Below are 11,500 nucleotides of genomic sequence, written 5' to 3'. Positions count from 1 at the left end.
GATGACCCCAAACTCATCCTTTAATTTCAATGCTACGTTCAGCGAGATACTAGCCGTGAGAGGATATCCTAATACTTTCGATGCTAACACCATCACAAAAGTAAATTTTTTTAAGTTAAAAATAAATTATTACTTGTATACTTGCAATGACAAGTAATTTACACAGGTTTTTAAATTATTTACTTGAAGTCTACCTAAACACACTAGATTATTGACATTTGTAAAGAGTAAATATATAGCTTAATCACGTTTTCTGCTAATATTTATCTAATTACCTCAAAATGAAGGTAGGTTACAATTACAAATTTACTTTTAAATCTTCTGGGAACATAATTTGGTCAAGTTCTTTCACCACTGAGTTACAATAACAAATCAATACGGATGAACTGAAATCTTTAACAAATTTATGCTGCATTAAAAAAAATAATAATTGTTATCTCTACATTAATGAAATGAGGTTACGTTGCAAATTCGTGTTAGTTCCAAGTGTGGTTATGTTGTCGAAACTTGTTAGTTACAAATGAACCAACTTCTACTCTTGACACACACAACAACATCTTTAACTTGTTGTTAAGAGACAATTTTAAACCATCGCTGCGAATTACCTGTTTGTAACAACTTGTAATTACAACTGCTTGTATATCTTGAGATTGTTAAACAAGACTTGGGCCTTTGTGAAATTGGGCCCTCGGTATATAAACAAGTAGGGGAGACCGGGGCTGGTTGTAACAGTTTCGCTATTTTATTTTTTATCTGATCATGGATAACATAAACGGCACTTCTGACTGAGCTAACTTATTCAGTAGTTATTCTACTTTTACAAAACAATTTTTACATAAATTTTCCTCTAGCATATTTTTCTGTACAAATCTAAAACCTCGGAAGTGTAAAGTGTTACAACCTGCCCCGAGGCGGGGCTGGTTGTAACACACATTGGGGTAGGTTGTAACAACATTACTACAAGGTAAAATATAATTTTTACTGGGATTACTTATAACAAATTACTACTTATACAATATATTTCAACAAAAATTATTATTTTTTCACTTGTTTAACTTCAGTTTGTCAAATATTAAATGAACAGTGGTCCTCACTCAGAGATTTCATCTGATTGGCAATTATGACAAATATACATTTTAGATTTTTTTGCACAAGAAAAATGCGACCATAACTGGCAGTTTAGACAACGAACCCACTCCTCTCCTGGTTTGCTTGTAGAGAATGATTCCAAACACACTAAACAAAAGCACTCGCTTTCTTCCTCTGATGAGCTGCACTCTGCTGATCTTCGTTTTAGAGAACGTTTGGGCGTGGATTTTGCAGGCATGCGCGTTTGTGATACATTACCTTTTATCTTAATCAAGCCTGGTGTTCCTCGTTTCGCAAATTCTTCTTCAATGGCTTTCTTCTCTGGAGTATCCGTCAAAATGGCACTTTTCCTGGTCTTTCTTCCTCCTTTCCTTTTCCTTGGAGCGACTTTAGGAAGAGGTAGAACCACTTCTGGAGAAAACTTCTCTGGTGTGTGGGAACAGTTAGAAAATGATTGAACTGGTGTTCCTTGTGAATCCCTGGACACATCGTGTGAACAACTTGGTGCTAAGTCTGGATCAGGCCTGTCTGTCACAAACGAAGGAGCGAAATCGGCATCCTGAAATATTTCCCTATTATAAGGATGTATTCCACATTTCTCAAATCCTTGTTGGATATTTTTTGGCGTTGTGGCAGTGGGAAAAGCTATCTTTAAGATTGAGGGAATATCATAGATTGACATAGGCTTAACTGTGCTCTCTGGTGTTTTGTTGTTCCTCAACCATGCATCCATTGCCGTATTGATCTGTTTTTTGAGTGGGGCAAAAACACTTCGATCAAGTGGCTGAAGGCGATGAGTGCAGTGAGGTGGGAACGATAGCATTACAATGCCATTTTCTTTGGCAAAATCTAAACAGTCAGGAGCTAAATGCGACTGATGATTGTCTTGAAGGAGGAGGATAGGTTTCTCTGGGCTCGAACGAATACAAGAAACAAAATGCTTAAGAAAAAGCAAGAACTCTACCTCCGTAGTCCAGCCAGACTTATTTGCAGCACCTATACATCCAGTTGGACCATCTCTGATGAAGTGATCATAATACCTTACCCTAGGAAAAATAAACATAGGAGGGATAGCATTTCCAGCAGCATTTACTGCTACAGTTAGAGTAACTAACTGCCCTCGTTCAGATGATGTCATTGCTCCAATTTGTTTTACCCCCTTTCTTGCTACGATTTTTGAAAGATTCTGGACAGTAGTGACCCCGGTCTCATCTACATTCCAAATGTCATTAGCTGTGAAAGAATGGCGATCATAAACTTCAGAGAGTTTGTCAAAAAATTTGGAAACGTTGGCACGATTAAAACTAGAAGCCCTTCCCAAACTAGTTGCCTCTGGAGTCCGAATGGAAAGGTCTGGGTGGCGCTTTAAAAAGGAAGAGAGCCAATCTGCACCTGCTAGTTCTTTGTCACTCCATGTGTTTGGCATGGGAACATTATACTTCTTCCCACATAAGAATGCAAGATGACGTACATCACGTGGAGTGAGTCCAAAATATATGTCAGAACATGTTTTTATGTAGGAAACAAGAGCGATCTCTTGCAAAGGTGTAAATACCTGTCTGTTCCCATAATAACCAGCCAAAGGTTTCCACTCCTCTCGAAAATTAATATCGACTGCATTTAAACCTGAAACAATAGAAAAACCATACAGGCCTATGTTAATTTTGCTCCTGTTTTCACATAAGAAAATCTAAATTACGCAAAACCATATTTTTGTACTAATACAATAAAAAACGTTTACAACCCATTGTTGAGACGTATTTATGTTAGAAATCAAGCAGATGTAATTAAGAAAATTCATTAATGAATGCAACTTACGTTTGTTTTTCTTTTTTATGTACCTCCCAAGTGTCACATGGCAGATGTTGTACGTTTTCGCAGCATGCCTAACAGATCTTCCTTCTCTTACAACTTCAGCTGCTTTCTCCAACATGTCAATAGAATATTTTCCTTTGTCGGTTTTTCTTTTGTAGTTACGCATCTGAGATTAAAATTTGACTGGAAGTTATTAATTACATCTACAAGATAAAACCGTTTAAAATGTATTTTTTTTCTTTCATAAAAGACTTAAAAGGAACAATAAATTAGGTAAACGTGGTCACGGGGTAGGTTGTAACAGTACGTGGGGCAGGTTGTAACAGATTAATTTCGCTGTTACAACCTACCCCATGTGACATCATTATAGAACACATTTAATTTTACCATATAGTTTGTATTTGTTTCCAATGCCAACAAAACATATCAGAACCTAAAGCTTAGGAGATTATTTTGCCCCGAAGACATTTTCTAAACTCCCTATACATTACGTACAATACGAATGTCAGTCAAACAAACAATATTTACTTACCTCGTCCAAAAACAAATTTTTCCTTCTTGTCGCCAGTGAAATCGTCCGACTGCCACAGTGTTACCACTCGCACTGAAGGCATCATAATGTGCCTTGATGGCTGAAACGATGATACGCTCTTGTGGCTGGTCGTGGAACTATTCGCCCTGTTACAACCTGCCCCTGTTACAACCAGCCCCGGTCTCCCCTATATAATTCTGTATTTTACTGGAAGTGATGTGCTCACGTTTGCAAATTCTTCACTCTACATTTTCAGGCAACTTTAAATTTTCACTCGTTCAACTTAGTAAATTGACTTCAATAGATAAGCCTTTAAATTATTTAGTTAGCTTTTGAGTGGCTAAGCAACAGACAAACTTTCTTTTTTCTCTAAAAGACAGCGCCACAAATACTTCAAAGGCCACAAGGATGCATAAAAGAACGTCTTTTGACATATTATCCGAAAGGCTGCATCGACAATTCTGTGAAGATCCTTTTAATATTTCGGAAGGTCAATAAAATGTTTGGCACCCTTTAAGATGCACTTTCCAAGGGTCCTTTAGGACAATGAGTCAATGTGAGAAGGTATTCGGAAACAGTAAAGGCTATGCGAAAAATTATATTACAACTTATTATTAACATAAATACTGATTACTTTACCATTAAGCTTACACTTTGGTGGAGAACCTTCTTCGGTAATTAAAGAATTACTTTCATCAATGATGAAAGAGTAGTCCTTTAGACTTGTGATGCGCTTGGTCGCCAACCTTATTAAGGGGGTGCCTCCCATTTCAGGTCATGATTATATATTTATATTCATCACTGATCAACGTTTAGACTTTTTCATTTGTTTAACTTTCACGAAATGAAAAATATATACAGCTCATGCTTTTTGCATAATTAGCTGCCAAAGTTAGGTACATTTTTAAAGTGTTTGGGTTGTACAAATAAGGAGAATTTAATTTTGTTGCAAAACTGAAACTTTTTAGGTTTAACTGCAATGCCACCGGCTACTTCATGATATGGTTTGCATTTCTATCACAAAAACTCATTTGATGTTTCTTGGCTGTCAAAATCGTAACAAATTTGAGAATTTTGAAATGCCAGGTAAACTTAATTAATATTTTCTGAAATAAATACAAACAATTCCTTGAAGTAGCCAGTAGCATTGCAGTTAAACATAAAAAGTTTTAATTCTGCAATAAATTAAATTCACTTTATTTGTACAACCAAAAACGTTAAAAATGTAACTTTGGCAGCTAATTATGCTTGTTATACCAGAAATATTTTTCATTTCGTGAAAGTTAAACAATCGAAAAAGTCTACAAGTTTATCTGTAATTATTGTAAACATAAAATCTTGACCTGAAATGGGAGGCACCCCTTTAACCCGCTGTGGTCGGGAAATGAACTACGGTGGCTCGGCTACGGCTCGATATACGCTTGGCCTGGTCTCACGATAGTGATGTTGATATCAAAAAAATATTTTCAGTAAGTCATCAAACCTTGAACCCGGAGAAAATTAAAACGTATCCACATTTTTTATTTTAACTAAAATATTTTTATACATGTTATGTTCTAATAATTCTATAGTATAATTTAAACATAAGTTTATATTTAGCTACTATATTTTTTGTTAAAAAAAAATATTATTAAATGTATTTATTTCGTACCCATAACACATTTTGATCGCTAACATTTGTAACACCCATGCTACATGAATTTTTTTTAAATGGTCTTTTTTATTTACGTTTTGCTGAATAATCTTAGATATCACAACTCAAAATGGCTACTTACACCTTACTACGATATTTTCTTGTTATGCCAGAAATATTTTCCGAATAAATTAACTTAGAATTATATATATATATATTTTTTAAAGGCGTGCTAGTCTACGTAATTATCATCACCATGATATCACGCTAGGTGAATATCTGTTTGAAATATCTTGGGGCAAGTGTGACGTGTGAGACCGCAATCAGAGTAGTGTCTCTGAGACTATTGGCGTCGCTTCGTATCCGTCATCTTCCATCCGACACGCCGACAAATCACCGACGGATTTACCAGCGGGCTTTCACCCCCCCCCCCCCCCCCCCTCGGGATAGGAAGCGGACCTCGTCGTCGGGAAGAGAGAAAAGGTGATGGGGGGGTCAGTGCAGGAGAGGGGGGGGGGGGAGGGTCGCCGACCTACTGGAAGTGGCGCGGAGGTAAACTCTTCAGGTGCAGTAGGAAGGGGGATGGTCGTTCGTTTCGCACGGACGACCTTGGTGGCGGAGGGTGGTAACTGTAAGCTTTGAATATATATACTGTATAGAAGTCGCGAGTGGATAGGATTTACTCTACGTTTCTCAAGAGCGTAAAATGAGCAGCTTGGGAACTTCACCGCTGCAGTGCGCTGCCGTAACGTCCTGTATCGTCTTAGTTGTTATTTACACGTTAGAGCGCAGCCCTGTCGCCCGCTGTCATTCCCCGCACCCCTCATCCTTCATTCACTGCAGCTCGAGGTCGTTCAACAGGAGGGGGAAGGGGTGTTTGAAGAGTTCGGCACTTGTCCGCTAGGGACCACCACAAGTCGATGCCCTAGAGATGGTGGCGATTGCGGCGGTGAATTAACCAACTACCTCAAAACCGTATTAGAAATTTTAACCTGGGCTGGCGACTTCTATACAGTATATATATTCAAAGCTGTAAGGCCGGTCCACACGCAACGTTTTAAGCAACGATTTACTTGTGCATATCACATCGATGTAGACAAGACGTAGCGTGTAGACAGGAAAACTGCACAGTTTTGTGAACTGCGCGGAGACGGAACACGGAGAAGAAAAACTGTGGCGAAGGGCATTTATGTCCGCGCAGTTTAGTCGACCTGCACAGATGCGAATGAACGGATGCCATAAACCTTGCAATGCTGTGATTGATTTCGTGCCCTTCGGAACGTGATTAATTACCCAAGATCCAATGAGAAAGCAGTTCAAATGTGTATTCATGTGATCCCTATCGTGACTTCAAAAAATAACAATGCTCATTACAAAGTACTGGAAAAATTTGCGTGTTAATTGGCCCATAGGTCATAGGACCAACTTTTGAGTTTTCTGCGTACTCGGACAAAAATGTCCCCAGTTCCTTGGCTACGATTCAGTACATCTCAGGTTGCAGGTTTTGTCAATGGCTCACTAGTCCTCAAGAAAAAAAAATATTCTAAGTGCAGACGTGGGACCAAAACATTTGGATATAAAATTTCGTCTTTCGAGGAAATATAACTCGATATTTGCTAATCGACAATATTGTACAACCTTGCATCTCGACATAGCGTCATTGCAGTGCATTCCAATTGAAATCTCATGTTAGATTTGAACTGGAATAGCAAAAAAAAAATATTTTTTTTTTTTTTAGTGCAATAATGGTTCTTCATATAATCCAATTATACGCAACCAGGACAGAAACAAAACCCAATGAACTGAAGTCACCGACTTATTTATGAAAAAGCGGCCTGGTGTCCAACTTGAGGTCAGAAAATAACGCTAATTCCGTAGGCATCTACTGATAAGAGGGCCGACTGTTCGGGGTGTGCGTGCGTGATGATAAGTGCGACGCTCGCTGGTCTTTCTAGCGCGGTATCGCCTCTAAGCGTAATGCTGTGAACTGGCGCGCAGTCTTCTCGTCGTCCATAGGACAACTGTGAAATCTGAACGGTGACCGTAACATTACTATTTATGGCATAGAAATGAAGGTAAGGGTGTAATGTAAGTCCCTTAGGTACTTTTAAGAATCTGTACCGGTTGATTTACGCCTAAAAATTACTCTAAAAACACGTATTTTTAACCATTTTACCTCTTCTAAAAATGCAGTCCAAAAACTTGATCCGAAATCAAAAGTACTTTTCGGGCCTCAGCGAAATCTTAATGATTTTCGTTAACAGACGCCTCTCGGTTAACTTGAGTAGTTTTCAAATTGCGTGGCTTTTCTTGAAGACCTACGCACCGTGTGTGTGTCCGGGCATACAGGGCCCTTAGGTGTCCACGAGTAGACATTTTGAAACCAGCCAGGTTTGCCTTTGGGAATAATGATGTGTTCGTTCGTGAAAGATTCTTTCAAAACGAACGAATCTTTGAGCGAACGGAAAGCACACGTTTCGTTCGCTGTGCGATGAATCGGCTCTTCGAGAGTCGATTACTCGAAAGCTGAAAACAACGATTCGGGAAGATGCGAAACACATAGAGATCGAGAGAAGAAGCGGCTAGTCTGATTCGTTCGTAAAAAATAACCCGTTACGTCGGGAGTGGAAGTAATCGATAATCGCAGCGTCCGCGTGTTCACAAGAGCGAACGATAACTAATCAAAGAAAAAGGATATGCAATAAAGTTAGCAACCCAAAAAGTATCACGTTGCATTTATTATTCAAGCATTGTCTAGGGTTTGTTTACTAAAATTATCTGTGAGAAAATTTTAAATGTTTTCACGGACTTCTTTTTTTTTAACAGTGAGTACAAGGCTAGACGTCTGGAATCTCGGCTATTTGAGCCCATCGGATCACGATAACCAGCCAGCCGACAAGGCCAGCCGCCCAGGGCGTAACGAATACTCGAATGGGTGAACGAGAAGAGCCGGATCCCGTTGTCGGTGACCAGAACCAAAAGAACGAAATGAACGAATCGTTACACGGAACTGATCCATTCGTTCTGCCCATCACTGTTCGGGACCCGCGCTAACTACACCCCGTGCAGTCAGCCAAGACACTCTCCAGCCCAGCGTCTCGATCCATCTGTGGAGCCAAGGATTCTATGGTGTGATAAAGAAGCAAGTTTCACCATTAAATATAGTGGATTTCTTCTCTATCGACATTAAAAATTAAAACCAATGTAATAATAAGGATGTATCAAGAACAATTATATTGATCAACTGATTCAACAATACGTTAAACAAAAATCTTCAACTTAAACATTCAATAATAATAAAAATATGCAATGTTAAAAGCCGAAAATAATTACACATATACCTTTTCTCGTTATGTTTCTCTGTAGGCCTTTACCCATGTCTGTTTGGTATCAGCTATACTCTTTTTATATACTTTACTATGAAAAAAACCATAGATGGAAAATAAATTCCTTGATACATAACATTAGGTTTTTTTTATAAAAATTTTAACTAAAGATTTATGAAATGAAAGGTACAGTTTAATAGATATAATGAGGTAATTGAGGTGAATCACTCTGATTTATATGTTATGCGGCGTTATTGACTTCCATTTCAGTGTTTGGCGGGCCATTTACTTCCATTTAGGTGTTTGACGGTGTACTGAATTAAGTTCGCTGGAATTTCAGTTTAATCGCTAATCACTATATAATCTTACCTCTATCCATACAATGCACTTAATAAAACTTAACACTGACTGACTGATAGTGTCTGGAAGCATGACATTTTGCGTAGGAGTTCCTTACTCAGATAAGCACTAAGAAAGGATTTTAGAAAATTCATCCCATAAGGGGGGGTTAGATTGGAGATTAAATTTTTATGGAAGTTTGTCACTTTTGAAGAAAGATACATGGAAATTGGTGTTTAGTCTTCTGTTTTCAAATAAAAATCCATTAAATAAACAATTTTGGTAATTCAACAAACATGAAGATCCAATACTTTTGAGAAATACTATGCCTCGAAATAGAAGAAATTCAGTGTGCATGGGCGGAGAAGGTTACCCAAAAACGTTAACATTTGAGAAAAGTCCGATGGTTCCTGAGATGTTTTCGATGGGTATTCCCATCGGGCATACGGCTAGTTAGGTTATACTTTATGGATTGTTTTTATTCAGTTCATTTTCATTTAGCGAGGCAGCACTCGGAGGTCAACACGTCACGCATGGTGGAAGGAGGTTAATTGGGAATGGTCGGAAATGGGGTAGAAAATCGGATGAATGAGATTCGGAAAGCGTTGAGAAGGGATAAAAAAAGGGGAAGTCGTTGTTCTGAGATGATGCCTTACGTACACATTACGTGCATTTCGAGCGCCGGCCAAAAAAAACAATGGCGCCGCTTTCGGAATGCAGTCACGCAAAAGTAATAAGTAGAGACCTGTAAAATGCGCGATTTCAAATCCCTAAAGGATAGACTCCATGATCCTCTATGCACTCGTGCTAATTACATCTGCTGATTGGTTACCGACTCGTAACACCTGTTGACTGGAATGATCGTGATTAGCTAATTCTTCTGTTAAAGTTTTTCATTGAACCAGAGTCCTTCAGATGAACTGTGGCCCAATCACTGAAGCAAAATAATGTCAAAAGTATTTGGACTCTATCCTATCGCGAAATGAATCCGCGAATTTTACAGGTCTCTAGTAATAAGTAACAACCTCCTACGATGCAAGACCAGTCCTACGCGGTGTTGGGATCCGCTGTCTTGTGTCCGGTTGCGCGCTTCGCGCACACTGTCCCCTGTTAGTTGCAACGGTTATTGTAAGTAGCGAATGGCTGCTTCTAAACCACATCAACCTGATCCTAAATTAGTTTAAACGTTTCCGTCTACATAGTTGGTCTCCTGCTGTTTCTTTCAATGTTTCTAACAGCGCAAAGGTTGACTTGAAATCCAAAATAATTTTCAACTATATGTTCTCTGATATCACAGTGCATTTTACTTCAGGCAGCAACTTTGGGTAAAGTAGAATTATTTTTAGTGTTGTAAAAAGCTTATAAAAAACTAAACTAAATAAATTATTCTCGTTTAGATCGAATGGCGTTTCATTTATTATCAGGTACAACCCTAGTGGATGATTTATTGTGAAAATTGTCTGCGTGAAGATGGTATGCAAAATACTTTGTGACATTATTATGGTTATATAAGTACTATAGTTTAATCACGACCAAGTTGTTTTAAAGCTAACCACGGATTCTGAAAACTCACCACCTCCGCTACCATTGGTCCATGCGAGTGTGAAACCAGCTCCTTCTCCAATCACAACCACGCGATGAAAGAAATGTTACAGACGTATGAAAAACCTATCTAACAAACAAAACTTCTCCGATTAATCACTATCCCGCGTTATAGGTTTGTGACTACCGTATAGAGAGCGAGGTCATTTAAAAAAAATCAGACCCTGTAGCATAGTTCGAGAAAACAAGGGGACACGATCAGGAAAGCGTTACTAGGTACATTGTGACAGACCGACGAGTAAATTTATTTGTTTTACATGTCCTATACTTTTTATCAACAGCGAGTTCGTTTGGGTCGGACGCACACACGGAAAAAAAATCTACTTTTTCAAAAGATTCCTGGGAAACCAGTTGCCAAGGAATAGTTTGTAATATTACAAGAAACATATTGCAACTAAATACAACACATTACTATGGTTATTTTTGCATATAGAAAATACGTTTTTTTTTCTCGAGATAATACTAAGAATTTATAACGAAATTGGCGCAAATTTTATTTTAACTGATGTTTTATTTAAGCAATTTTATTTTAAACCGTGGAAAAGATGCTCGAATATTAAACAGTTGGAGTATATTTTGTTATATTGTGTGTTTTATGTGATCAGACACTTTCAAGAAATACTGAGCGGTTCGCGAGTGTGGCTCCAGCGGCCGGGATCGTGGCCATTGTTGCCCGTCCAGCTGTGCAACTGTGCAGCTGTGCAGCTGTGCAGCTGCAAGAGCCGCCGGACGGGGACGCACCACAACGCCGAAATACCACAACGCCGAAATACACTAACGCTGAAAAATGTCATTGCAGGACTGCCACAAAGGTTAGGTTAGGTTAGACTAGGTTAGGTTAGACTAGGTTAGGTTAGACTAGGTTAGGTAAGACTAGGTTAGGTTAGGCTAGGTTAAGTTAGGTTAGGTTATATTACGCTAGGTTAAGTTAGGTTAGGTAAGGTTAGGTTTGATTGTGGTACTTCGGCGTTAATGTACATTTAAGAAACACACACAAATTCATTCAGTTGTTATTTCGGCGTTGTGGTACACAGAAGTTTTCTAGCTGTCGGCGTTGTGGTCAATTTTTGACATTCGGCGTTGTGGTATTTCGGCGTCGTGGCGACGACCCGCCGCGGACGGTAGTCGCGTGACGCAGCTCCGGTACAACAGCAGCCGGGCGGA

At 38.8% G+C, this 11,500-nt stretch overlaps 1 long non-coding RNA gene across 1 annotated transcript; it reads right to left on the bottom strand.

Annotated features, from left to right (window-relative positions):
- Nucleotides 1–2,281: 2,281 nt before the first annotated feature.
- LOC134537199 (uncharacterized) lies at nt 2,282–3,616 on the bottom strand. Its single transcript, XR_010075971.1, has 3 exons — nt 3,437–3,616; nt 2,908–3,070; nt 2,282–2,715 (listed from the first exon to the last, which is right to left on the bottom strand). It is a non-coding gene; the product is annotated as an uncharacterized LOC134537199 (long non-coding RNA).
- Nucleotides 3,617–11,500: the final 7,884 nt, after the last annotated feature.

Source organism: Bacillus rossius, chromosome 12 (genome assembly GCF_032445375.1).
Source record: "Bacillus rossius redtenbacheri isolate Brsri chromosome 12, Brsri_v3, whole genome shotgun sequence".
Taxonomy (NCBI): Eukaryota; Metazoa; Arthropoda; class Insecta; order Phasmatodea; family Bacillidae; genus Bacillus; species Bacillus rossius.
The sequence above is the reverse complement of the archived record's forward strand: the minus strand, read 5'-3'. Positions and strand labels throughout refer to the sequence as shown.